At 34.1% G+C, this 19,092-nt stretch overlaps 1 long non-coding RNA gene across 9 annotated transcripts; it reads right to left on the bottom strand.

Annotated features, from left to right (window-relative positions):
• Positions 1-13,825: 13,825 nt before the first annotated feature.
• LOC107639525 (uncharacterized) lies at positions 13,826-19,076 on the bottom strand. 9 transcript variants are annotated; one of them, XR_015881400.1, is made up of 8 exons: positions 18,035-19,072; positions 16,579-16,652; positions 16,330-16,353; positions 15,765-15,870; positions 15,285-15,484; positions 14,835-14,959; positions 14,612-14,723; positions 13,826-14,207 (listed from the first exon to the last, which is right to left on the bottom strand). It is a non-coding gene; the product is annotated as an uncharacterized LOC107639525 (long non-coding RNA). The 9 variants fall into 9 exon arrangements; XR_015881401.1 differs by having other exon boundaries at positions 15,796-15,870; XR_015881394.1 differs by having other exon boundaries at positions 15,285-15,870; positions 18,035-19,073.
• Between the last annotated feature and the right edge of the window lie 16 nt (positions 19,077-19,092).

The raw sequence follows: 19,092 nt of genomic DNA, 5'->3' as shown, positions 1-19,092 counted from the left end.
CCCTTCCCCCTTTCCCTCCCCTCCCCCTTCGAATACCCTTCCCCCCCCCCCCCCAAACGAGTTTTCTTTTTTTTTAATTATTTTATAATTTTTTATAGGGGTAGTTTAGGAATAAATTAAAAAAATTTATTAGAAATGACGATTTCAAATTTAAATACGATTTTAAGGATGATTTTAAATCAAAATATACACTAGGGACGGTTTCGATTCCGACTCTCAACGTGAGGGACCAAAACAATACTTATCCCTTAATTTATCTTATCTTATCTTATTGTTTTAATTTAAATATTTAATAAATCTTATTAATCAATTTTATAATAAAAACTAATATTTACTTATTAAATTAAAAATAACATATACTAATTTACAAAATATATACTTTATATCAAAAACAAAAGTCATATATGAATAATATATCAAAATATGTTTTATTAAATTATATTATTTATTATTTTTTATTACTTTTGGTATTTTTTTATTTAATATTATTTTAGATTATAAATTTTTATTATTTATAATTTTATTATTATTTATAATTAATTTTCGATGAATTCTTTGGTGTAAAAAGGGATCTAAGTTCTAAACATGTAGAAAATAGGTGGCAAATTAATATAGTTGCATGTCCATTTTAGGGGACAAAATATGAGAAGTGATCAGGTTTAGGGTTAGGATGGATAGTGATGCCGCCACTATTCACACATGTGGTATAAAAATATAATGGGATTAAAGATGTTTTTTTTTTTTTGGTCAAGTGCATTAAAGATGTTGATTAGCTTGTATTACGGGATTTGTTATCGTAACTAATAATGGGCTTTCTGAAATGAATATTTTTGTTCTAGACTGTTTGTAAGAGCAAAAAAAAAATGGGTTTAGATAGCTTCCATGAAAACACAAAAAGGGATGTTTTTAGATAAATGAAAAATTTTATGAGTTAATGTCAAATTCGTTCCTAAAAAATTATCCATTATTTAAATTAGTCTTTGGTGCACGAAATTGTGATCTCCAGGCTCGAACAAATCCTGGTAATGGTTCCAGAGCTTGGTGCTCTGATCTTAATTCATAATTGTCACAACTTCGATACAACTAACCAGCAAGTGCACTGGGTCGTCCAAGTAATACCTTACGTGAGTAAGGGTCGAATCCCACGGAGATTGTTGGTATGAAGCAAGCTATGGTCACCTTGCAAATCTCAGTCAGGCGGATATAAAGTGATAATGGTGTTTTCGAATATTATATAATAAAATAGGGATAGAAATACTTATGTAATTCATTGGTAGGAATTTCAGATAAGCGAATGGAGATGCTTTCGTTCCTCTGAACCTCTGCTTTTCTGCTATCTTCATCCAATCAGTCTTACTCCTTTCCATGGCTGGCTTTATGCAAGGGCATCACCGTTGTCAGTGGCTACATCCCCTCCTCTCAGTGAATAATATGCTCACGCACCCTGTCACGGCACGGCTATTCATCTGTCGGTTCCCGATCATGCTGGAATAGGATTCACCCTCCTTTTGCGTCTGTCACTAACGCCCAGCACTCGCGAGTTTGAAGCTCGTCACAGTCATTCAATCATTGAATCCTACTCAGAATACCACAGACAAGGTTTAGACCTTCCGGATTCTCTTGAATGCCGCCATCATTCTAGCTTACGCCACGAAGATTTCGGTTAAGAGATCTAAGAGATATTCATTCTAGCTTATTTCATGTAGAACGGAAGTGTTTGTCAGGCACGTGTTCATAGGGGAGATGGTGATGAGCGTCACACATAATCATCACCTTCATCACGTTCTTGAGTGCGAATGGATATCTTAGAAGCGAAATAAGATGAATTGAATAGAAAACAGTAGTACTTGCATTAATCTTTGAGGAACAGCAGAGCTCCACACCTTAATCTATGAAGTGTAGAAACTCTACCGTTAAAAATACATAAGTGATAGGTCTAGGCATGGCCGAGATGGCCAGCCCCTCTGATCTAAGAACCAGGCGTCCAAAGATGGTCTAAAAGACGTCTAATACAATAGTAAGAGGTCCTATTTATAATAAACTAGTCACTAGGGTTTACATGAGTAAGTAATTGATGCATAAATCCACTTCCGGGGCCCACTTGGTGTGTGTTTGGGCTGAGCTTAAGTGTAGCACGTGCAGAGGCCATTTGTGGAGTTGAACGCCAGTTTCTATGCCAGTTTGGGCGTTCAACTCTGGTTTTGGATCCTTTTCTGGCGCTGGACGCCAGATTTGGGCAGAAGGCTGGCGTTGAACGCCAGTTTACGTCGTCAATTCTTGGCCAAGGTATGGACTATTATATATTTCTGGAAAGCCCTGGATGTCTACTTTCCAACGCAATTGGAAGCGCGCCATTTAGAGTTCTGTAGCTCCAGAAAATCCACTTTGAGTGCAGGGAGGTCAGAATCCAACAGCATCAGCAGTCCTTTTTCAACCTCTGAATCTGATCTCTGCTCAAGTCCCTCAATTTCAGCCAGAAAATACCTGAAATCATAGAAAAACACACAAACTCATAGTAAAGTCCAGAAATGTGAATTTAACATAAAATCTATTAAAAACATCCCTAAAAGTAACTAGATTCTACTAAAAATATACTAAAAACAATGCCAAAAAGCGTATAAATTATCCGCTCATCACAACACCAAACTTAAATTGTTGCTTGTCCCCAAGCAACTGAAAATCAAAATAGGATAAAAAGAATAGAATATACTATAAATTCCAAACTATCAATGAAACATAGCTGCAATCATATGAGCGGGACTTATAGCTTTTTGCCTCTTGAATAGTTTTGGCATCTCACTTTATCCATTGAAGTTTAGAATGATTGGCATCTATAGGAACTTCAGATTTTGAATAGTGTTATTGACTCTCCTAGTTCAGTATGATGATTTTTGAACACAGCTTCTTTATGAGTCTTGGCCGTGGCCCTAAGCACTTTGTTTTCCAGTATTATCACCGGATACATAAATGCCACAGACACATAATTGGGTGAACCTTTTCAGATTGTGACTCAGCTTTGCTAAAGTCCCCAATTAGAGGTGTCCAGGGTTCTTAAGCACACTCTTTTTTTTTTGCTTTGGACCTTGACTTTAACCGCTCAGTCTCAAGTTTTCACTTGACACCTACACGCCACAAGCACATGGTTAGGGACAGCTTGGTTTAGCCGCTTAGACCAGGATTTTATTCCTTTAGGTCCTCCTATCCACTGATGCTCAAAGCCTTGGGATCCTTTTTATTTGCCCTTGCCTTTTGGTTTTAAGGGTTATTGGCTTTTTGCTCTTGCCTCTTGGTTTTAAGAGCTTTTGGCTTTTTCTGCTTGCTTTTTCTTTTTCTTTCTATTTTTTTTTCGCCTAAATTTTTTTTTTCTTCTTTTTTTTTTCTGCAAGCTTTGTTTTTTTTGCTGCTTTTTCTTGCTTCAAGAATCATTTTTATGATTTTTCAGATTATCAAATAACATGTCTCCTAGTCATCATTCTTTCAAGAGCCAACATATTTAACATTCTTAAACAACAACTTCAAAAGACATATGCACTGTTCAAGCATACATTCAGAAAACAAGAAGCATTGTCACCACATCAATATAACTAAGCTAAGTTCAAGGATAAATTTGAAACCCATGTACTTCTTGTTCTTTTGAATTAAAACATTTTTCATTTAAGAGAGGTGATGGATTCATAGGACATTCATAGCTTTAAGACATAGTTATTACTATTAATGATCATGTAATGAAGACACAAACATAGATAAGCACATAACATAGAAAACAAAAAACAGAAGAAATAAGAACAAGGAATGAATCCACCTTAGTGATGTCCTTGAGCTCTTCTATGTCTCTTCTTTGTCTTTGCTGCTCCTCCTTCATTGCTTTTAGATCTTCTCTGATTTCATGAAGGATGATGGAGTGCTCTTGATGTTCCACCCTTAGTTGCTTCCAATAATTGTGTGGAAGAAAATGTATCCCCTGAGGTATCTCAGGGATCTCTTGATTTGCAGTCAAATGTTCTACCACTGAGCTATAGACCCTTGATGGAAGCTTTTGTCTTCCCTTTCCTCTTTCTAGAGGTTTCTCTGGCCTTAGGTGCCATCAATGGTTATGGAAAAAACAAAAAAGCTATGCTTTTACCACACCAAACTTAGAATGTTGCTCGCCCTCGAGCAAAAGAAGAAAGAATAGAAGAATAAGAAGAAGATATGGAGGAGATGGATGGGAATGTGTATTCGGCCATATGGGTGGGATTGGGTGGGAGAGAGATGTTGAATTTTGAAGGTAGTGGGTGTATGGATGTGAGTGGTAAATGGAAAGTAGAAGGGATGATCATGAATGGGAAGAGAGATGATGAGGTAGGTGGGGATACTGTGGGGTCCACAGATCCTGAGGTGTCAAGGCATTTACATCCCTGCACCAATTTAGGCATGTAAAATGCCCTTGCACACAACTCTGGGCGTTCAGCGCCAGGTTGGTGCCCATTTTGGGCGTTCAACGCCCCTTTGCTGCCATTTCTGGCGTTGAACGCCAGAACCATGCTTGTTCTGGGCATTCAGCGCCAGGATGCTCCCATTCTGGGTGTTCAGCGCCAGAACTATGCTCTGTTCTGGCGTTTGAACGCCAGACAGATGCTCCTCCAGGGTGTGATTTTTCTTCTGCTGTTTTTGATTCCGTTTTCAATTTTTATATTTATTTTGTGACTCCACATGATCATGAACCTAAGAAAACATGAAAAACAATAAAAATAAGAATTAGATAAACATTGGGTTGCCTCCCAACAAGCGCTTCTTTAATGTCAATAGCTTGACAGTGAGCTCTCATGGAGCCTCACAGATGTACAGAGCTTTGTTGAGACTCTCCAACACCAAACTTAGAGTTTGGATATGGGAGTTCAACACCAAACTTAGAGTTTGGTTGTGGCCTCCCAACACCAAACTTAGAGTTTGACTGTGGGGGCTCTAGTTGACTCTGCTTTGAGAGAAGCTTTTTCTGCTTCCTCTCCATGGTTGCAGAGGGAGATCCTTGAGTTTTAAACACAAGGGAGTTCTCATTCCATTGAAGGACTATTTCACCTCTGTCAACATCAATCACAGCTCTTGCTGTGGCCAGGAAAGGTCTTCCTAGGATGATGGATTCATCCTCTTCCTTTCCAGTATCCAGGACTATGAAATCAGCAGGGATGTAAAGGCCCTCAACCTTTACTAATACATCCTCTACTTGTCCGTAAGCCTGTTTTCTTGAGCTATCTGCCATCTCTAGTGAGATTTTAGCAGCTTGCACCCCATAGATTCCCAGTTTCTCTATTACAGAGAGGGGCATGAGGTTTATTCCTGAACCAAGGTCACACAGAGCCTTAAAGATCATGGTGCCTATGGTACAGGGTATTATGAACTTTCCAGGATCCTGTCTCTTCTGAGGCAATGTCAGTTGATCCAGATCACTTAGTTCATTGATGAACAAGGGAGGTTCAACTTCCCAAGCATCAATACCAAATAATTTGGCATTCAGCTTCATGATTGCACCAAGAAACTTGGCAGTTTGCTCTTCAGTAACACCCTCATTCTCTTCAGAAGAGGAATACTCATTAGAGCTCATGAAGGGCATAAGGAGGTTCAATGGAATCTCTATGGTCTCTAGATGAGCCTCAGAGTCCTTTGGTTCCTCAGAGGGAAGCTCCTTATTGATCACTAGACGTCCCAGGAGGTCTTCCTCCTTGGAATTCACGTCCTCTCCTTCCCTTACAGGTTCGGCCATGGCGCTTATGTCAATGGCCTTGCACTCTCCTTTTGGATTCTCTTCTGTATTGCTTGGGAGAGTACTAGGAGGGATTTCAGTGATCCTTTTACTCAGCTGGCCCACTTGTGCTTCCATATTTCTAATGGAAGACCTTGTTTCATTCATGAAACTCACAGTGGCCTTGGATAGATCAGAGACTAGATTTGCTAAATTAGAAGCATTTTGTTCAGTGTTCTCTGTCTGTTGCTGAGTGGATGATGGAAAAGGTTTATTATTGTTAAACCTGTTTCTTCCACCATTATTAAAGCCTTGTTGGGGCTTTTGATCCTTCCATGAGAAATTTGGATGATTTCTCCATGTTGAGTTATAGGTGTTTCCATAAGGTTCACCTAAGTAATTTACCTCTGCTATTGCAGGGTTCTCAGGATCATAAGCTTCTTCTTCAGAAGATGCCTCTTGAGTACTGTTGGATGCAGCTTGCATTCCATGCAGACTCTGAGAGATCATATTGACTTGCTGAGTCAATATTTTATTCTGAGCCAATATGGCATTCAGAGTATCAACTTCAAGAACTCCCTTCTTCATAGGCGTCCCATTGCTCACAGGATTCCTTTCAGAAGTGTACATGAACTGGTTATTAGCAACCATGTCAATGAGTTCTTGAGCTTCTGCAGGCGTTTTCTTTAGGTGAATGGATCCACCTGCAGAAGTGTCCAGTGACATCTTTGATAGCTCAGATAAACCATCATAGAATATATCCAGGATGGTCCATTCTGAAAGCATGTCAGAAGGACACTTTTTGGTCAACTGTTTGTATCTTTCCCAAGCTTCATAGAGAGATTCACCTTCTTTCTGTCTGAAGGTTTGAACATCAGCTTTAAGCTTGCTCAGCTTTTGAGGAGGAAAGTACTTGGCTAAGAAAGCCGTGACCAGCTTATCCCAAGAGTTCAGGCTGTCTTTGGGTTGAGAATCCAACCATAATCTAGCTCTGTCTCTTACAGCAAAAGGGAAAAGCATGAGCCTGTAGACTTCAGGATCTACTCCATTAGTCTTAACAGTATCACATATCTGCAAGAATTCAGTTAAGAACTGAAAAGGATCTTCAGATGGAAGTCCATGAAACTTGCAGTTCTGCTGCATTAGAGAAACTAATTGAGGTTTCAGCTCAAAGTTGTTTGCTCCAATGGCAAGAATGGAGATGCTTCTTCCATGTAAATTGGAATTAGGTGCAGTAAAGTCACCAAGCATCTTCCTTACATTATCATTATTTTCGGCTGCCATCTCCTCTGCCTGTTCGAAAATTTCTGAAAGGTTATCTCTGGATTGTTGTATTTTAGCTTCTCTTAATTTTCTCTTCAGAGTCCTTTCAGGTTCTGGATCTGCTTTCACAAGAATGTTCTTGTCCTTGCTCCTGCTCATATGACAAAGAAGAAGGCACAGAAAAATAATAATAATAATAATAGAGATCCTTTATACCACAGTATAGGGATCCCTTTGTGAGTGGAAGAAAAGAGGGGGAGACAAAGAATGTAATATAATGGAAGAAACACAACTGTACGGATGGAAGAGATGTGAGATGAGATGTTAGGATATGAATGAATAAATAGAATAGGATGGGGGAGGGATAATTTTCGAAAATTATTTTGAAAAAGAGTTAGTGATTTTTGAAAAATGGTTTTTGAAAAATGTTAGAAATTTTCGAAAAATTTTTAAAATTTAAAAATAAAAATAATTAATAAATTAAAAAAGAAATTTTGAAAAAGGGGGAAGATATTTTCGAAAATGAGAGAGAGAGAGTTAGTTAGGTGGTTTTGAAAAAGTTAAGAAACAAACAAAAAGTTAGTTAGTTAGTTGAAACAAATTTTGAAAAGATAGGAAGTTAGGAAGTTAGAGAAGATATTTTGAAATCAAATTCTTGAAAAAGATAAGATAAGAAGATATTTTGGAAATTAATTTTGAAAAAGATTTGATTTTTAAAATCACAATTAATGACTTGATTCATAAGAAATCACAAGATATGATTCTAGAACTTAAAGTTTGAATCTTTCTTAACAAGTAAGTAACAAACTTGAAATTTTTGAATCAAAACATTAATTGTTTATGTTATTTTCAAAAATTTATGATATAAAATAAGAAAAAGATTTTTGAAAAATATTTTTGAAATTTTCGAAAATAACTAAGATATTTGAAAAAGATTTGATTTTTGAAAAAGATAAGATTTTCAAATTGAAAATTTGATTTGACTCATAAGAAACAACTTGATTTTAAAAATTTTTGAAAAAGTCAACTCAAATTTTCGAATTTGATGAGAGAAAAAGGGAAAGATATTTTTTTTATTTTTGAAATTTTTATGAAAAACATGAAAATTATGCAGTGCATGAAATTTTTAGATCAAAACATGTGATGCATGCAAGAATGCTATGAATGTCAAGATGAACACCAAGAACACTTTGAATGTCATGGTGAACATCAAGAACATATTTTTGAAAAATTTTTAATGCAAAGAAAACATGCAAGACACCAAACTTAGAATTCTTTAATGCTTAGACACTAAGAATTCAAGAATGCATATGATAAACATGAAAAGACACAAAACAAAAAATCATCAAGATCAAACAAGAAGACTTACCAAGAACAACTTGAAGATCATGAAGAACACCATGAATGCATGAAATTTTCGAAAAATGCAAGATGCACATGCAATTGACACCAAACTTATGATATGACTCAAGACTCAAACAAGAAACACAAAAGTATTTTTGATTTTTTTGATTTTCTAATTTTTTTTATTTTTTTTTTTTCGAAAAATTTAATTGAAAAAGAAAAATAAGGATTCCAAAATTTTTAATATGAATTCCAGGAATCTTGCCATGTTAGTCTAAAGCTTCAGTCCAGGAATTAGACATGGCTCACTAGCCAGCCAAGCTTTCAATGAAAGCTCCGGTCCAAAACACTAGACATGGCCAATGGCCAGCCAAGCTTCAGCATTTAACACGAGAGTATATTGCTCTTTATAACATATTACAAGCCTCAATCCAAATAAATTTAGACATGGCTTTACAGCCAGCCAGGCTTTACATGCTTCATGAAACACTAGAATTCATTCTTAAAAATCTTGAATAAAAATTTTATTTTTGAAAACATTTTTATTTTTTTTTCGAAAACAGATGAGAAAATTTAAGAAATATTTTTGGAAAATTTTTGAAAATAAAATAAAAAGAAAATTACCTAATCTGAGCAACAAGATGAGCCGTCAGTTGTCCAAACTCAAACAATCCACGGCAACGGCGCCAAAAACTTGGTGCACGAAATTGTGATCTCCAGGCTCGAACAAATCCTGGTAATGGCTCCAGAGCTTGGTGCTCTGATCTTAATTCATAATTGTCACAACTTCGATACAACTAACCAGCAAGTGCACTGGGTCGTCCAAGTAATACCTTACGTGAGTAAGGGTCGAATCCCACGGAGATTGTTGGTATGAAGCAAGCTATGGTCACCTTGCAAATCTCAGTCAGGCGGATATAAAGTGATAATGGTGTTTTCGAATATTATATAATAAAATAGGGATAGAAATACTTATGTAATTCATTGGTAGGAATTTCAGATAAGTGAATGGAGATGCTTTCGTTCCTCTGAACCTCTGCTTTCCTGCTATCTTCATCCAATCAGTCTTACTCCTTTCCATGGCTGGCTTTATGCAAGGGCATCACCGTTGTCAGTGGCTACATCCCCTCCTCTCAGTGAATAATATGCTCACGCACCCTGTCACGGCACGGCTATTCATCTGTCGGTTCCCGATCATGCTGGAATAGGATTCACCCTCCTTTTGCGTCTGTCACTAACGCCCAGCACTCGCGAGTTTGAAGCTCGTCACAGTCATTCAATCATTGAATCCTACTCAGAATACCACAGACAAGGTTTAGACCTTCCGGATTCTCTTGAATGCCGCCATCATTCTAGCTTACGCCACGAAGATTCCGGTTAAGAGATCTAAGAGATATTCATTCTAGCTTATTTCATGTAGAACGGAAGTGTTTGTCAGGCACGTGTTCATAGGGGAGATGGTGATGAGCGTCACACATAATCATCACCTTCATCACGTTCTTGAGTGCGAATGGATATCTTAGAAGCGAAATAAGATGAATTGAATAGAAAACAGTAGTACTTGCATTAATCTTTGAGGAACAGCAGAGCTCCACACCTTAATCTATGGAGTGTAGAAACTCTACCGTTAAAAATACATAAGTGATAGGTCCAGGCATGGCCGAGATGGCCAGCCCCTCTGATCTAAGAACCAGGCGTCCAAAGATGGTCTAAAAGACGTCTAATACAATAGTAAGAGGTCCTATTTATAATAAACTAGTCACTAGGGTTTACATGAGTAAGTAATTGATGCATAAATCCACTTCCGGGGCCCACTTGGTGTGTGTTTGGGCTGAGCTTAAGTGTAGCACGTGCAGAGGCCATTTGTGGAGTTGAACGCCAGTTTCTATGCCAGTTTGGGCGTTCAACTCTGGTTTTGGATCCTTTTCTGGCGCTGGACGCCAGATTTGGGCAGAAGGCTGGCGTTGAACGCCAGTTTACGTCATCAATTCTTGGCCAAAGTATGGAATATTATATATTTCTGGAAAGCCCTGGATGTCTACTTTCCAACGCAATTGGAAGCGCGCCATTTAGAGTTCTGTAGCTCCAGAAAATTCACTTTGAGTACAGGGAGGTCAGAATCCAACAGCATCAGCAGTCCTTTTTCAACCTCTGAATCTGATCTCTGCTCAAGTCCCTCAATTTCAGCCAGAAAATACCTGAAATCACAGAAAAACACACAAACTCATAGTAATGTCCAGAAATGTGAATTTAACATAAAATCTATTAAAAACATCCCTAAAAGTAACTAGATTCTACTAAAAATATACTAAAAACAATGCCAAAAAGCGTATAAATTATCCGCTCATCAGTCTTTAAAAGATTTTTTTAGTCATATTAGTTCTTAAAAGATAAAATATAAGTCAAATTTATCCTTTCATTAGTTAGATGATGACGTGTTACAACATGATTGGTTGACGTGTCAGGTCAATGACACCTAACATATCACATGTCACTTGACGTGTAAAAAAGTTATTTATAATCAAAATAATCCCTGAAAGTTTAGAAGTAAATCATTTTCATCTCTAAAATTTAAAAATTAATCAAATTAGTCTTTATATATTTTTTTTTTAGTTTTTCTTTATAATATTAAATTTAAAGTATTTTTGATAGTACTAATTTTAATATTATTTTTTAGACCATAATAAATAAAATTTTCTTTACATATAATAATAAAAATAATTAAATTATTATAAAATTATTTTGTTATTTGTATTTTAAATTTTATATTTTTAAATTGTAATTTTTTTTATAGTAAATTTTTTTATTTAAACGAATTTATCAAATTATTATTGATTATATATTTAAAATTTTAATATTTTAAATCTTACTACATAATATAATATTTACTTTAAATTTAAATCTTTTAAATTTTTTAAAATTATAATTTTTATTATTGTATAATATATATGGTAGAAATCAATAATTGAAAAATCGATTTGTGGGATCACTTGTTGAATTTTAATATTTTAATATTTTTTTTTTAAAATAACTACTATATTTATTTGGTGAGATATAAAAGATTAAAATATTTAAAATAGTTACTATATTTATTTAATGAACTTCAAAATATAGTTTTAATATTTTAGATTTCACTAATAAATATAGTATTTATTTTAAATATTTTTATCTTTTATATCTCACTAAATAATATAGTAGTTATTTTAAAATATTAAAAAATTAGAGTTTTAATATTTTGAATTTCAATAAATAAATATAGTAGTTATTTAAATGTTTTAATCTTTTATATCTCACTAAATAAATATAGTAGTTATTTTTAAATATATAATCAATAATGATTTGATAAATTCGTTTAAATAAAAAAAATTTACTATAAAAAAATTACAATTTGAAAATATAAAATTTAAAATACAAATGACAAAATAACTTTATGATAATTTAATTATTTTTATTATTTTATGTAAAGAAAATTTTATTTATTAAAGTCTAAAAAATAATATTAAAATTAGTACTATCAAAAATACTTTAAATTTAATATTATGAAAAAAAAATAAAAAAAAATATATAAGAACTAATTTGATTAATTTTTAAAATTTTAGGAATAAAAATGACTTACTTTTAGATTTTCAGAGACTATTTTGATTATAAATAACTTTTTCACATGTCAAGTGACACGTGACATGCTAGATGTCACTGACCTGACATGCCAACCAATCATGTTGTGACACGTGGCATTAACCTACCACGTCATCATCTAACTAACGGAATGACTAATTTGGCTTATGTTTTACCTTTTAAGAACTAATATAACTAAAAAAAATTTTTTAGGGATAAATTTGACTATTAACCCATAAAAAATTTCATTTATCTAAAAACATCCTTTCTTGTGTTTTTATGGAAGCTATCTGAACCCATTTTTTTTCTTGCTCTTACAAACAGTCTAGAACAAAAAAAATTCATTCCAAAAAGCCCATTATTAGCTACGATAACAGATCTCCCCTAATACAAGCTAATCAACATCTTTAATCCCGTTACATTTTTATACCACATCTGTGAACAGTGGCGGCATCATTGTCCATCCTGCACCCAACCTCTGATCACTTCTCATATTTTGTCCCCTGAAATGAATACGTGCCGCTATATTAACTTGCCACTTATTTTTTACATGTGTAGAAGCTAGATCCTTTTCTACACCAGAAAATTCACCTTAATATTTTATTTATTTTATTTTTTAGTGAAATTAATAATTAATATTTTTTATTTTTAGTCAGGATATGAGACAAACAAATTTATTTAAGGTAAAGTCTAGAAGGCCAGCAATTTTGTTAAATTTTAGCCAGCATGTAACCAAAAAAAAAAATGAGTCATTGGATGAAATCTTACACCAATCTCACACCATTAAAACCATTTTGATGGCTATTTGATGACTACAAATCACAAAAATTGCTGGCCCCTTAGCATTCCTCTTTATTTAATATATCATAATACATTTGGAGACCAATTATTCTAACAACACAACCTAATAACCTAATCCAAAAACGAAAAAAAGAAACAATCCAGTCCCCCACATCAATAAGATCATCCAAGAATTTATTGGCTTTGAACAAATTGAGCCACCAAGCCACTGAGCTACGAGCCCTTTACAAAGGACAAAATCCCAGGGAACTGAAGTCAGCGTTTTTTCGTTAACAGGAGATCAGGAGTTTTTCTTTATCTTTGCTATGCAATTTATTAGCACCACCACGTAAGTTGCCTTGAGAATCTCAACCACATATTTAACTCAATATCTATACGGATCAGAATCATCACTACAAAAAATTATGGTAAAAACGGCGGTTTTTTTTGGTATTTACGGCGGTTTGAACCGCCATTATTACTAAGAATGGCGGTTTCGTTAAGTGACGTAATTCTGGGCGCCATTCTGGTTATTACGGCAGTTTTCTGAAAACCGCCACAATTCCCTGGGTTAAAACGGCGGTTTTTTGAATAGGTTAAAATGGCGGTTCAAACCGCCATTATTTCCAGCGTTAAAACGGCGGTTTTTGGATAGGTTAAAACGGCGGTTTGAACCGCCATTATTACCTTGACAGAGTGGCATTTTGATTGGTTAAAACGGCGGTTCAAACTGCCGTTATTTCCAGGGTTAAAATGGCGGTTTTTGGATAGGTTAAAACGGCGGTTTGAACCGCCCTTATTACCCTGACAAAGTGGCGTTTTAGTTGGTTAAAACGACATTTTTGAACTGCCATTTTACCCTGACAATAGCGTTTTGGTTGGTTAAAATGACATTTTTGAACCACCATTTTACACTGACAACGACATTTTTTATCGTTTAAAAAAAAATAATTTTTACCGTCATTTTTATCGCGTTAAATAAATAATTTTGTGATTAAAATTTCACAATAGCAAAAAATCATAATCCATAAATGAAATATTATATAACTCATAAACAAAATATTAATATAATATATAATTTTTTATTATTAAAATCAAAAGTAATTACTCCTATACAAAACCTTGTCTTACTAAACTTACCAAAATACAAGCATTGCAATAAACACTAATCAGTCAAATCTACCATCCAGTTTCCTAAACTATGTTAATATCTAATAATGTATTTAAACCATCTAATAAGTGCTGTTTTTACTACTTAGAATATGAATATACAAGACAAGTAGCTTAGCTAAGTGATAATGAATAAGATTTGGAGGCCAAAAATTTTCTCCTTTTGTAATTAACTTTAAAACAAGCCTGTCTTAGTTTCTTGGTCTCTTGTGTGAGTTTCATCTCGGTAACTTGCTCCAACATCTTTGTTTCTTGCTCCAACACTCCATTTTCATTATCCAAACTCATCTCTTACAAAAAATTTTAGCAACCTCTCCTGTCAGAAAATTTCTATCAAGCCGGCTGTTATAAATTGAAATTATAACAAAGAAAAGATGTCATTAGAAACAATATATATCTAGTCAAATAATATAAAGAGAAAAAATAAAATTAGATTGGTAGACTTGTCGCATTTTCTTTTTTACCTACAATACATTTGTTCATTATCTTCTATCAAGAAGAAAATATTTTTCACTATCAGCCCTGCAATTACCCCCCTTTAGTTTGTATTTCTTTCAAGAATTAAAAATTGAAAAGTTAAAATGAGAGAAAACCAAAGCATACAAGATGCATCGAAAGGTATGCACACAAAGTAATTTATCAAATTCATCCATTTAAGAAAGGACATGCATTATTTTGAAACACTAGTATAAATCTCATTACAGCAAAGTGAAGTCATACTTGACATAGCAATCATGGCTTTTTCATTGGGTCTAAAAGAAGCACGTGTTGGAGGAGAGAGCAAATTGGTGAAGATTTTGGCCCTTTCATGCATACATTGTCCAACAGCACACTGAAAGGTTTATGACCAAGGGAATTAGCTAAAGAGAAGTTTCTGGGAAACAAATATATTAATGCATACCAAAAATAAGGTATATATATATATTAAAACATTGCAACTCACCAACAAGGCCCATATACATGCTATGCTTCCTGCCTCTTTGTTTCATTTCTCTGTTTCTCTGGTTGCATTTCTGGCTCAAGGAGAAGCAAATATGGCTCAAGGTTTGGAAGTATAAACAAGGGAACCTATTCAAAGCGAAGAAGAATTATACAATCATAGTATTACCTTTAATTAAGTAAATTGATCACAATAGGCTACTTCCTAACCATCACATTAAAAACTTAAATAGTATTTCAAAAAAATTATAAGAAAATTATAATAATTACCTCTTTTAAATAATAATTTTGTAGCAGTCACAGTAGATTTGTGAGGGCGATTCCCAGGTTATTATTTTTCTTTAGTTTATTTTTTTTAATTTACAAGCACCACCCAAAATAGTAAACTAACTTAAGCTAAAAATTTTCACATTAAACTAAACTCACTTATAATAAAAATTTACAGTTAACTAACCCTCTAGAATATGCTTCTAGAAGATCAAGCACAAGGAATGGCTGTGCACTAACCTGAAACATTCAAGTGAGATATGTTTAAGTTTATAAATAAAAACTAAGGAAATAAAGAATAATAATAGTTTTTTAAATAATAAAAACCTATGTACATACGTAATATTTAAGATTATAATTCAAAGGGTCATTGAGAAAGTATTAGAACTGCAAGGCATAAGACAAAGTGATTATGAACCAATTATAGGAGCACAAATGAAATATTAATGATTAATAAACAATGCCAAAATCAGTAACATAGGCACAAAATGAGAATATAAAAAAATACACAAATCATGTCAATTATATCTGCTAAAGAGATGGGCACAAAACAACTTAATGAAATATTATAGTGTTCTCATTCGGTGGCCATAGATCAACGAGCTAAGAAAACTTTACAACCAATTTTCAGGGAAAAATGTCAAATTAGTAGAATGCAAACATTAACTTGTATGGAAGTGCAATTCTAGAACATTAACTTCACTGTGGCACTCAGAGTCCTCAGTTTCTTGTCTTTTTCACTTCAAACGTTAGTTTGGGTTGCCCGAAATTCTCTGCACCATTGCCAAAGCAAACAGATGAATATAACCATTTAAGTCTTTTCATCTTTTAAGTATATATATACCCCCTCTTCATTTGGATTTTCTAACAAATTCAAATCTTAATAAAAAAATGACAGTTAATTTCATTTATGTTCAGATTGTATTGAAAAGGTGTTTCATATAAAGAAAATAATAATTGAATACTTCTGATAAATCATGAACCTACCAGATAGATGACAAAATTAGAGTTTGGTGTGATAATTTGAAGTTGATTATGGTAAGTAACATAGGACATAAGAAACAGAAAAAAAGGGGGCCAAGATTTTCTGATAGGCAGAAGCAATAGTGAAGTCAAGAGTTTGGTGTGATAATTTGAAGTTGATTATGGTATTAGAATACTATTTATATAGAGCAGCATGCATCTGCAGACAAGACAAGTAGTGCTTCAAAAATATCCTCAACAAACCGTACCTAAGATTTCCAAGATCTTCTCCTCTGAAATAATCATTAAAAAAGAAGATAAAAGAAAGGAACCCAATTAATTAAGACATCATCGGCAAAATCAAATCTATTAAAAAACATTAGAGACAGAATGACAGATTTTTGAACCAATTTCTCATCCAAACTTCACTTAATTAATAGACCTAATTAAGGCCACAACAAACTTCAAAAGCAAATTCCAAAGCTAAGAATAATAAAATAAGATAGAAATAAAGAAACCTGCTTTAGTGAAGTTGTAACCTCGATGAAGAGAGGGGTATGTATGACCAAGTCACCCTGTTATGCGACCAACTCTGCCGCATCAGAAGATTTTATATTATATTATATTACATAAAAGAGTCAGAGTTTGGATTTGAAAGGCACTGATGCTGAGAAAACAAACACTAATCGGAGTCTTGTGCTTTGGAGCAACACCAATTTAGATACACGTTATTAATTGAATCAAGATTATAAAAAACCAAATATTACTGTGAGTTTAGGAAAACATAATCCAAGATAAGTGGGCATGATGAAGAACGGTGAAGGCTGCTGTGGATGGCAGCAACATTCTTTTTCTTTTCTTTTTCTACAATCTATTATCTATCAACTTACATGCCAATTTTAAGGAACATCCAACTCAAGCTGAAAGTTGAAACTGCTCAAAATCAATTTAGTTTTGGAAAACTATAATAGTCTTATTTCAAGTCATCTATTGACAACATTGGTCACTCTTAAAAAAGTAGTTAAGTTGGGTTCTTATTTTTGTTGACACACTCTTACTCTTCCACACTTGTAGAAGGTATGGTCCAACACCTACACCTACAAACTTCATTGAACCAGATCAAATCTAATCTAATTTGATCAAATATCTTTGGATTAATAGTAATCAATCCAAGTTACAACGCTGAGCTGACTACAAAGAACCATGAGCTTCTCATGGCCAAAAGTAGAGAATAATTAAAGTAGTGAACAAGCTTTAATTTCACTGAAAAAAAAAACACAATCACTGTACATACACATGAGCTGCATCAAAATATATATAATAGCTTCTAAAACCACTTATGAAATTACTCAAAAAGAGGTTCTCAAGATATATTATGAAGAATTGAAACTAAATACCGCTTATACTACTTATAAATAATGTACAGTCCCAGTTTAACAAGAATAAAATAAATTCATGGACTTTGAACTTTGAACAAGCTAGGAAAGATGTTGCTATGAATAGTAAATAATATTCTCACTAGTAAATAATATTCTTAATAGAAAAGCCAAATTCAGTAGAGTTATTTTCAAAACAGAAACGCCTTGCCTTTAATCATAGCTCCCTCATCTCTTCTAAAACCTCAAACTTGTGAAATTCCCAATTAAACATATCATTCAACCATCAAAAATGCAAATCATGATTAATTTTTTACACATTATAATGAAAGCTTAATATACAAAAATGTTGTCATAATCAGAAGAGTAAGAGCAGGAAGCAGTGGAAGTGTAAAGACTTAAGAGGGATCTTGAAGAATTGTAAAGTCATCCTCCTGCACCTTCAAATTATAGTGCAGCTTGAAGATTTCAACTATAAGAATATTAAAGTTTTTTCTCCTATTATTGTTTGAAAATTTATAGACTCGAATTATGCAAAATAGTGTTAGTTGGGGAATAATATCAAACAGATGAAATGCAGAGAAAGAAGAGAGCTTACAAGGATGTTGAGTTTCCCTTGGAATTCAAAACACACAGAGTCCATCAGCTTCTCCCTCTGATGAGGAACAAAGACATTGCAAACAGATTCAGTAACCTCAAAACCAGAATCATTTCATTAGATGAGAGACTTAGTGAGCTCAGCTTCGTTCCTTGCACACGCGTGCACTCTTGCTCCAAACCCAATCAGTTCCTCCACAATGCCGTGACTTGTTTTGAAGAGAAAGTAAAGTGTTGTGTTGTACTAATTTCGGACAAATGATGTAGATTATGAGATCATTCAGTTTAATAGAATAGATTAGGTCTCAAACTAAATAAAATCAGAAGCAAAAAAATAACAACAGAACAGAAAATACAGCAATAACAAGCTAACAACAACAACATCACAAAAGATCAATGAAAATTAAAATACACAAAAAGAACCAGCATTCTTTGTTTCTTCCTACTAGAGTATGAACTAGATCTAAAAGGATGAAGAGGAAGGAAAAAATCAAAGAAGAAGATTAAGTAGATTATCTATTAGAAGTGACAGAGATGGTGAAACCAAATTGTAGAAGCTTGCTCAAGGCAGCAACAACGGCGTTGCTTGCGGAGGTGAGGAGGTGAGCCAGATTGAAAATCAGATCATAGAAGGCAGCGACAACGGTGTTGCTTGCGATGGTGCAGAGATGAATGATGGCAATGAGATGAGCGGCGACAAATCTTCATATCGAAGCCAAATCATTGAAGCTTGCTGAAGAGGACAACGGTGTTTCTTGCAATGGCGAGGAGATGAACGATGGTGATGAGACGAACGCTGAAAAATCTTCAGATCAAAGCCAAATCGTAGAAGCTCACTGAAGGCAGCAACAACGGCGTTGCTTGCAGCAGCGAGGAGATGAGTTGCAACAAAGTGATGAGTGATAGTGAGGAGTTGAATGACAAATAAGGAAGATGAACAATGGCAAGAAATTAGGGTTCGTCATTGACACTCATCCTCATTTTCTCATATGCAACAATACTAATTACACTCTCATATGCAACATTGCTCGAGTTAAAAAAGGGAAAAAAAATTCTATG

Source organism: Arachis ipaensis, chromosome B4, assembly GCF_059453495.1.
Source record: "Arachis ipaensis isolate K30076 ecotype BB chromosome B4, ASM5945349v1, whole genome shotgun sequence".
In the NCBI taxonomy this organism is placed as follows: Eukaryota; Viridiplantae; Streptophyta; class Magnoliopsida; order Fabales; family Fabaceae; genus Arachis; species Arachis ipaensis.
This window is presented reverse-complemented; position numbering and strand designations above follow the sequence as displayed.